The sequence below is a fragment of the Chanodichthys erythropterus genome, chromosome 23 (genome assembly GCF_024489055.1).
Source record: "Chanodichthys erythropterus isolate Z2021 chromosome 23, ASM2448905v1, whole genome shotgun sequence".
NCBI lineage: Eukaryota > Metazoa > Chordata > Actinopteri > Cypriniformes > Xenocyprididae > Chanodichthys > Chanodichthys erythropterus.
The window spans coordinates 17,520,794-17,531,706 of NC_090243.1; positions in this window are offsets into that span (position 1 = coordinate 17,520,794).

Genomic DNA, 10,913 nt, shown 5'->3' on the forward strand with positions numbered 1-10,913 from the left:
CCTGTAGTTACGAGATTCTAACTTGTAAAAAGCATTCACGTCCTCGTAGAGCTCGTAATTACAGCTTGTAAGCTGGGAGTTTTCTGAAAGCTCCCACATGTACCACGTGGCCGCTGTACCACCTGACCGCTGTAGATTCATTTAGGCGTTGATAGTGGTGCCATGGAAATGCATAATTCCCAGTCCAAAGACCAAAAGGACATGAACAGCTCTGAATATAACGTCACGTGTTGTCATTTCAAGAATCCGGTAAATACGAGGTGATGTGAACGCAGCAAAAATTCATCCATGCCTCCCATCATGCATTGCTGCATGAATAAATTATGAGCTTAATTGTCTTAGTAATTTTCTTTATTCTCACTATTTAAATTTTGCTGTTGTTATGTGACTTTTTAGTAGCTTGTTTTCTAATGTTCAGAGTTGATCTGTTTATCAGAATAAGTTGCTTGTCACCGTTGTTGAGATTCATACAATGATTCTTGATGTTTGTGTGGGCCTAAAATAAATCTTTTTTTTTTTTTTGTGATAAGGACAACTTTCAAAAAAAAAAATTGTATTGATAAAGTTGATCTACTGTAGAATCACAGTGCTGCTGTAATCAATAATGTAAATCTAACTCAGAGATTGGGCTCTAAATGAGTTCAGTGATTCAGATCAAATAATGATTATGTGAAAACATAACCAACACCACCTGATCATCCTTTAACTTTGTTTGTCTGGTTGGATTTAATGCAGTTAAAACTGCCCAAACAAAATCTAATATTAAAAAGTCAAGGGTCAAGAGCTCAACTAAAACAAACCCTGACCTCGATGATGGTGTCTTAAAAATTTTGATTTTCTCCTTTGGTGATTCTGCTTGTTATCATCAGGTGTCTTCAATAATGGTCAATCATCACTCAATTAATCACTTATTTATCTCATTAATGCTTCAGTGGGTGGAATAAAAATATGGCAGGACTTTTACTCTCTGACCCCTGGACTTCCCACCTCTGCTCCTAATGAATCTACAGCGGCCACATGGTACATGTGGGAGCTTCCAGAAAACTCCCAGCTTACAAGCTGTAATTACGAGCTCTACGAGGACGTGAACGCTTTTTACAAGCTAGAATCTCGGAACTACAGGAATTACGAGGCTGCGTGAACGCACCTACAGAGTCGGCTCTGGCCAAGCTGTAACATAAACGAAACACTATTGGCTATTTTAAAAATGGGGCAGGGATGTTAGATAGATCGCCCTGTCTTCCTGTTTCAGTTGAAATAGAGTACCTCAGGGATGACGCATTTTTGTAGGCAAAACCCGGAAGCGAGTTAGCATTTTAGGGCTTCCGGTTCCAACGCCGTAAAGTCTATGGGTTTTTTGAATGGGTTTTTGCTAAATCGCCTGAAATAAGATCTGTAGTTAACAAAGCCTCTAAATATTTTCACGTTTTGATCTATGACATAAAACACACCAGTTATAACCCACTTGTGATTTTTTTAAACCTTTACTGTGTGTAACGCGCGCGTTGCGGCGTAAGTGCGACCCTCCCTCTCAAACAGTAAATAACAGAAATGAGTGGAAAAGGAATACACGGGTTCTAAATTTGGACCAGCGACCAGAAGATCAGACTCGCTCAAGAGACTGTGTCAGCAACAGGGGTAGAAGAAAATGACGACAACACTGGCTGCATCAGAAACAGGTAAAGTATATTAAAGGGAATGTTAATAATGCAATAATAAAAGAAAAAAATATAATAATAATAAGTAAGAGTTTCAATACATCATCAAAACCAATAAACAAAACAAAAAAACAAAACAAAACAAAAAATGGATATTGACCAAAAAGGAGTAATGGAGAATGAAATAAATGAAAAGAGTAAAATAAATAAATGTATTTCTTCTTATAACCCTTATTTAAATTCTCTATTTTTCTATTTATTTTTCTATGTTATTAATTATTTGTTTATCTCTTTTAACCTATTTAGATTCAATCTAATAAAGCCTCTTATTCTGCTAATATGGAATATAGATATATATAATAATATAAAATTTTTATTTCACCTATTTATTCAATTTGTTTCTAATTGGCTTATTTAATATAGATAATGACTTTGAATTTGACTTTGAATACAATTCCTCCAAATGACACTTTGAAATACCTTTTTCCCTCTTGTTCTTCAGAAATACAAGAGCAACAAAAATAAAATAAAAAATAAAACCAAATAATATGACAGTGTAATTTGAGGGTAGAAAATCAGTAGAGAGGAAAAAAAAGAAAAAGAAAAATTACAATAGATAACCCTTAATGCTCACAATAAGAGTCCCAGTGTGGATTAGGGTTTCACCAAACTTTAACTCAGTTCAGTGCTGCATACACGAGATCCGTCTTCCGCAATTGAGTTCTGAGCAACACAGTTCAGTCAGAAAAACGAAGGAAAAGCGTGTGCACAATCCTACCACTTTCTTGATTCACGTAGCTCGAGATCCTTATATGGGCATGGCTCGCCAGTTCCTGCTCGCAGGCTCTTTCTAGTGCAATGCAGGGACAGTTCAAGTTCAAAGTCTTCTTCGACGATCGTCCGATTCCAGAAAATATGCTGCACCCGACTCAAGAGATGATGGAAAGCAGAAGACAGGCAAAAGACAGACAGAGATGGGAAAGAAAAAAAAAAAACCCAACCTTGCAAAAGACAAGGCCAAAAATACAATTAGACATTCCGTTCAAGATATACATCATTACAGCAGTTAATCTGCTAATAAACAACATTTCAACATATTTAACTCCATGTTCATTTGACATTAACACATAGAAATTTGCATAAACAATGCAAAGAGCATTTTTTCAAATGACGCACTTAGGCCTCATCTGCCCGTATCGCATGTGCGTCACAATCAGCCATTTCTCATAGCTCGAATACACGACAAAAACCCATTAAAATAACACTTGCAACTGCTTAAAGAAATTTTTAAATCTGAACATTAGTTATTTAACACATTCACTCGATATTCCTCCCATTTTTAACAGAGGATTAGCTTTTATACATCTTATATATGTACTACAGTACATAATACAACCGCATTTGATGGTTAAACACCATTTACAGAACATTTATACAAAGCAACCCCTGTAATTGAGGATTTAATCACTCTACTCACCAAGAGAATTCAAATTTTATAGTTATGAAGTTTTCAGACAGGCAAAACTCCAACCTCTGGAAGTTTCTCTCTCCTATAGTAGTTTGCACCAGCATCAACCGTGATAAGTGACTGACGATGTTCAATTCACATTTCACTCTCAAAATCTGTTATTTTTCTTAACACAACTGCTGATTTATGTATTCTTATTCTGTTTTCTTCTTCTTTTTCAGGACCGTGTCGTAACTGCTGTTTCTCTCTCTCGCATTCGCGCGTTCTCGCCTCGTTCTCTCTCTCACACAGCTCCGATCATAGGGCGGGGCTAACTCTTCGCTCTCCTAATTGGACCAATCTCAAATTTGTTTTATTTGAATATTTTTCAAATTAGTTTATTTCTTTTTGAATTTATGCATTTTCCTATTTTCTATTTCACAAATGTTATTAAAATAAATTACTGATTTACATATTCATGAGTGTTATAGTTTTTATTCCCTTTTCTGTTTTTCATTAACAAGGCTCTTAGTAACCTGGGTTACACCCTCCCCTCCTGAATTCATGCACGTCCCGCTGCATCTGCATATTTTTGGGGTTGAGTTACAACCACAGGTACAGTATCAGCAGAAGCAACATTCGCCTCTAAAGAAGTGCTGAATGCGGTACTCAGACATTGCAACAGAGATTGAATCACCACGATAAGCGGATTTCCCAATTGGGGATACTCAAGTCTTTTTGCAGGCTGTCTTTCTCTTTGTGAACGCCTGGGAATCACTCCGTGCTCAAACTCAGTGTTATTTCCTTGTTCACTCTGGTCACCTACAGCATCCATAGTCTCACTTGGAACTGGACTCTCTCTACTCCTATTCTCACCCTCACATTCTGCTTCCATTTCAGTCTCCTGGGCAGGCAACTCATCTACCGACTTGGAACAGAGATCCAATCCTGTATTGATGGGACCTAACTCTAGCTCATCAGAAGACATTCCTACTTCTACTTCAGGTAAGCTTTCCTCTACAGGTCCGCAATCAGGCAAGGCTTCCTTTACAGGTTCCTCTAAGCTCTCCCCTGGTAACCTACAGGTAGGTACACTCTCTCCAACAGGTTCACCAACAGGTAGGTCAATTTTGACGTTTTGGGGTCTTGGGCAGGGTAATGGCTCAGGATTCACTAAAACTCGAGATTCAAAGTTCAGCCTATCCCTAAACAGAGGACTAAGAATCTGATCATCCTCAGACCCAGAGTCCTCACACACAGACTCTGGCTCTTGTAACTCATTATCTGCACAAGCTCCAGTCCTAGGCCTGCAAACTCTTTGCTTAGGCTGCCGCTCACATTGATCTGGCTGCAAAAATCCACAGGGCAACAGCAAATCACGATGCAACGTCCTGAGAGGACCACTCCGCCCAACCGGCCGGACAGTGTACACTGGTAAGTCACCTGCTCTCTTGACTACTACTTGGACACCTTGCTCCCACTTGTCAGCGAGCTTATGCTTCCCTCGCAACCTAACATTGCGCACAAGAACTCTGTCACCCTCCTCTAAAGTAGAAGCAACTACGCGTTCATCAAACCTTCTTTTGTTACGCTCTGCTAATTTAACAGCATTCTTCTTAGCTATCTCGTAGCTTTCTCGCAACCGGTCTTTCAAATCTTTCACGTACTGAGAGTGGGACTTTGCAGGAGATTCTACTGGCAAGCCGAAAGCCAAATCCACCGGCAAGCGAGGCAGCCGCCCAAACATAAGCTCATAAGGAGCATACCCAGTTGTATCATTGCGCGTACAATTGTATGCGTGCACTAGGGGCTTTACAAACTCCTTCCACTTAGACTTTTTCTCATTCTCCAAAGTTCCCAGCATTTGGAGGAGTGTCCGGTTAAAACGTTCTACCGGGTTACCTCTAGGGTGATAGGGCGTGGTACGAATCTTATGGATACCAGCAACATGACACAATTCCTTGATTGTGTGGGATTCGAAATCGGGCCCTTGGTCACTATGTAGCTTCTCAGGAAACCCATAGTGTACCAGGAAATTTTCCCACAGGCATTTTGCGACCGTACGAGCTGTTTGGTTCTGGGTCGGTATCGCCACGGCATACTTCGTGAAATGGTCGGTGATAACCAATATGTTCTTGGTATTGCTGTGGTCTGGCTCTAACGATAAAAAGTCCATGCAGACCAACTCTAAAGGCCTACTGGTTTGAATATTGACCAGAGGAGCGGCTCTGTCTGGAGGCGTTTTTCTGCACACGCATCGTTCACAGGTTTTGATCTTTTTTTCAATCGTTTGGGACATTTTAGGCCAGAAGAACCTGGACCTCACTAAGTCCAGGGTCCTCTCAATACCCAAGTGCCCCATGTCATCGTGGAGGCTGCGCAACACTATCTCCCTTAGCCTAGCTGGTAGCACTAACTGATAATGAAGAGCCCCTTGTTCTTGCTTCCTCCTATACAGCACCCCATTCCTCAGTTCAAGTCGACTCCACTCCCTCAACCACAATACCATATCTGGTGGTTGACCCCTCAGAGTACCTGGCCTAGTCCCATTCTTCATCCATTCAATTACTACCTCAAGCTCTGGATCTTTCCTTTGCCATTCTGCTAATGTGGCCTCTGAGATGTTAGAGAGATCAGGAAGACCATGCTCAACCTCGTGTTGAAATTCATTCGGCAAAGCATCAACGCTATGAGTGAGGGACTCGACCAATGTAACTGGAGAGTGCGCTAAGTCAGGGCTTTCAGGCAAACCAATCACCTGATGCCTCTCACAAATGGCATTCACCACATCCGCCATGAGAACCTCAGACCCGGTTTCAGGCGCTGCCAGGTGGTGGAGTGTAAACTGCTTGATCCTTTCTCTTTCTTTCTGAGAGACAAGATCATCCAGAGGCTCACCATGCGGACGCCGGGAAAGCCCGTCCGCGTCCTGGTTTTGACTCCCAGCCCTGTATTGGAGCTTAAAAGTATATGTCGACAAACTAGACAACCAACGGTAACTGGTAGCGTCAAGCTTTGCAGAAGTCAAAACATACGTCAGGGGATTACTGTCGGTTACCACAGTGAAATCTGCACCATACAAATAGTCGCTGAACTTGGCTGTGACAGCCCACTTTAAGGCCAAAAATTCAAGCTTATGTGCAGGATATTTCGCTTCACTCTTTGTCAGTCCTCTACTGGCGAATGCTATTACCCGCATCTGCCCGTCCTGCTCCTGGTACAATGCCGCACCAAGCCCAGTAGTACTGGCATCGGTGTGAAGCATATACGGGAGCTTGGGGTCAGCAAAACCCAGGACAGGAGCGGAGGACAGCTTAGAAATGATAACATCAAAGGCATTCTGACATGCAGTGGTCCACCGATCACCAAACTGCTCTTTGGTGTTGAAGTACTCACCCCCCTCTCGTTTCCCACTGCGGCCCCTACGAAGCGGAGGGTACCCTTCAGTGAGTCCCGTGAGAGGTTTGACTATCTTCGAGTAGTCACACACAAACCTTCTGTAGTACCCTGCAAATCCTAAGAACGCTCTCAGTTCTTTCAAATTTGTGGGCCTTGGCCAAGTCTTAAGAGCTTCAATCTTAGCCGGGTCAGTCTTTACCCCATCCCTCGAGACTACATGCCCTAAATACTTGACTGATGTCTGAAAGAAACGACATTTTTCAGGCGACAACTTCAACCCGTATTCTTTAAGCCGGTTGAGGACCTGTACTAACCGCGACTCGTGTTCTTCCAAGGTCTCTGAAAAGACTATCAGGTCGTCAATAAAGACTAGCACCGGTTTCCTGTGAAGATCACCCATGCACCGCTCCATTAATCTTTGGAACGTACTTGGCGCATTCGTGATTCCTTGGGGCATTCTATTGAATTCCCAGAATCCAAGAGGGCATACGAAAGCAGTCTTGCACTTATCAACCTCATCCATCTCAATCTGGTAAAACCCAGACTTTAAATCAAGCACAGAGAACCACTTTGAGCCTGTAAGTACAGAAAAGACTTCTTCCAGATTGGGCAGAGCGTATGCGTCTTTGATCGTCTGAGAATTCAACTTCCGAAAGTCGATACAGAGCCGTACCGAGCCATCTTTTTTTCGGACTACAACTATGGGCGAAGAAAAGGGGGACTGCGACTCACGAATAACTCCAGCAGTCATCAGTTCCTGAAGATGCTTTCGAACAGCATCGATGTCCTGTGGGTGAATCGGACGCGCCCTATGCTTGAATGGTGTCTCGTCAGTTAGTCTGATTTGATGTTTTACTTGACCTGTACAGCCATAATCAAGATCATGTAAAGAAAAGACCTCAGGCATGGAATTTAACAGGTTGGTTATCCGCTCCCTCCAGTCTGAAGACAAGGGAGAGTCTCCGAAATCAAAGGTAAGATTGGCGTGGGTAGGTGCTGGTGACTCAACCTTACTTGAATTCTGGGCTGGTTTCTCTACGACTCTCTGTATAGCATGGATCTCAGCCAAAACGGCTTTAGGGGGGATAGTTAAGTCTGTCTGAGTACTATTCTTAAGCAGAACGGACAGCTGAGAGGAGCGTTTAGAAGGCAATGTGTGCACACAGCTCGCAACCAGGAGGCCGCTTGGAAATGGAGCTGATGGGGGCTCAAGAATTACCCATTTCTCCATACAGGGTTCCCGAAGCTGAACGTATCCATTCAGAACTACAGTGCTCCCGGCAGGAACGACTTCATGAAGATTCCCTACCAGCTTCACTTGTCCTAATGCTTCACTGCTAGTTTGCCTCCACCTTGCCTCAAGGACTTTAAGCACCGCCTGATATCCGTGGAGACTCGAATGAAGGCTACTCTCACTTTCCTTAATGCAATGGCTGTAAAGCACGTCCAGGGAGTTGGTTCCGACAAGAACTTGCGACAGACTCTTTAGATCTGGAACTATTAAAGCTAACGTGGGGACCTCGACTTCAACGCCTATGAACTCTCTAGGAAACTTTAAAGTCAGTTCAGTGTACCCTAAGTATGGCACAGCTTGCCCATTGGCTCCCTCCACTTCCAACAAATTTTCTAATGACTTCAGCGGTTGATCAGACAAATGTGCCTCGTAGAATGACTGGGGAACTGTAGTCAGGTCAAGTCAAGTCAAATTTATTTATATAGCGCTTTTACAATTGGTAATTGTTTCAAAGCAGCTTTACATATTAGAAGCACAGAAAAAAAGGGAAGTGGTTAAAACTGTACAAACAAGCGTGGTAATATGTAACATATACAAGATGGTGCTACATTAAGCCAATGTCGGCTGACTTCCAGGGGTGGAAAAAACCCCCTAGGAGAAAAACCCAGCGTGCTAGCACTGGGAAAAAAGTCCTAGGAGGGAAAAAACCCCTTGGAAGATATATATATGTAAATGTATATGGAGATCAAAATCTGAATTGTACATTTTTATTATAGAGATTAAAAATCGATTATATATAAATATATGCAAGCGGATACGGGGATCCTGGGCTACGTTGTAGTCAGGTCCAGACGCAGGTTCTCCATCTGACCTGGATACGGCCTGGATCCAGCACCCGGCAAACCTCAGGATAAGCAGAGAGACAGATATTAGCGTAGATGCCATTCTTGTTCTGATGTACAGGTATATCTAGTGTTATAGGAAATGTTCTCGGTTCCGGCCGACCTAATTATTGTAGCGTAACAATCCTTTAACTGATTTGAAAAATGTTAATGTATTGATGATGTGTTATGTGTATGCAAGAGCAAAGAGATGTGTTTTTAGTCTAGATTTAAACTGACAGAGTGTGTCTGCTTCCCGAACAATGCTAGGAAGATTGTTCCAGAGTTTAGGTGCTAAATAGGAAAATGATCTGCCGCCTTCAGTTGATTTTGATATTCTGGGTATTATCAACTGGCCTAAATTCTGAGATCGCAATAAATGTGAAGGACTATAATGCATTAAGAGCTCACTTAGGTACTGGGGAGCTAAACCATTTAGAGCTTTATAAGTAAGTAGCAAGATTTTAAAATCTATACGATGTTTAATAGGGAGCCAATGTAATGTTGACAGAACTGGGCTAATATGGTCATACTTTCTGGTTCTAGTAAGAACTCTAGCTGCCGCATTTTGAACCAACTGTAGTTTGTTTAAAAGCCGAGCAGAACAACCACCCAGTAGAGCGTTACAATAATCTAGTCTTGAGGTCATGAATGCATGAACCAACTGTTCCGCATTTGTCATTGAGAGCATATGTCGTAATTTAGATATATTTTTTAGATGGAAGAAGGCGGTTTTACAGATACTAGAAACATGACTTTCAAATGAAAGATTGGTATCAAAGAGCACACCCAGGTTCCTAACTGAGGACGAAGGTTTAATGGAGCACCCGTCAAGTGTTAGAGAGTATTCAAGGTTTTTTCGTGAGGAAGTTTTTGGTCCAAAGATTAGGAAATCAGTTTTTTCTGAATTTAATAATAAGAAATTTCTTGTCATCCAGTTTTTAATGTCAGCTATGCATTCTGTTAGTTTTGTGAATTTGTAGGTTTCGTCAGGGCGCGAGGAAATATAGAGCTGAGTATCGTCAGCGTAGCAGTGAAAACTAACACCATGCTTCCTAATTATCTCTCCTAAGGGCAGCATGTACAGAGTGAAAAGCAACGGTCCTAATACTGAGCCTTGTGGTACCCCATATTTAACCTGTGATCGATACGACATCTCTTCATTAACTACCACAGACTGATAACGGTCAGATAAGTATGATTTGAACCATGCCAAAGCAATTCCACTAATGCCAATATAGTTTTCAAGTCTTTTTAAAAGAATGTTATGATCGATAGTGTCAAAAGCAGCACTGAGATCTAATAACACTAATAGAGAAATACAGCCACGATCGGATGATAGGAGTAGATCGTTTGTAACTCTAACGAGAGCAGTCTCAGTACTATGGTATGGTCTAAATCCTGACTGGAAATCCTCACAGATTCCATTTCTTTCTAAAAAGGAACACAGTTGTGTTGAAACTGCCTTTTCTAGTATCTTTGACAGAAAAGGTAGATTCGAGATTGGCCTGTAATTTACTATATCTCTCGGATCTAGTTGAGGTTTTTTAATAAGAGGTTTGATAATAGCCTGCTTAAAGGTTTTTGGCACGTGTCCTAGTGTTAAAGATGAATTAATTATATCAAGAAGTGGACCTACGACCTCTGGAAGCATTTCTTTCAGTAGTTTAGTCGGCATTGGGTCTAACATACATGTCGTTGATTTTGATGATTTGATAAGTTTAGATAATTCTTCCTCTCCTATAGCGGCGAATGATTCTAGTTTTACCTCAGGGACACTACAGTGCACTGTCTGAAGAGAAACTGTAGACGGTTGCATGTTTATAATTTTCTCTCTAATATTATCAATCTTGCAAGTAAAGAAGTTCATAAAGTCATTACTGCTGTGCTCTATGGAAACGTCAGCAGTTGAATCTCTGTTTCTAGTTAATTTAGCCACTGTGTCAAATAAATACCTAGGATTATGTTTGTTTTCTATTAAGAGATTTGAAAAATAAGTAGATCTAGCATTTCTTATGGCTGTTCTGTACTCAATCATTTTTTCTTTCCACGAAAGGCGAAAAACTTCTAGTTTTGTTTTCTTCCAACTACGTTCAGCTTTTCTAACAGCTCGTTTTAGAGCCCGAGTGTGCTCATCATACCACGGCGTTGGATTAGTTTCCTTAATCTTCTTTAGACGTAAAGGAGCGACCGCATCTAATGTGCTGGAAAAGAGAGAGCCAATAGTTTCTGTTGCAGCATCGAGTTCTTCTATGTTGTCAGGTATACTAAGGCGATGAAACTGCTCGGGGAGA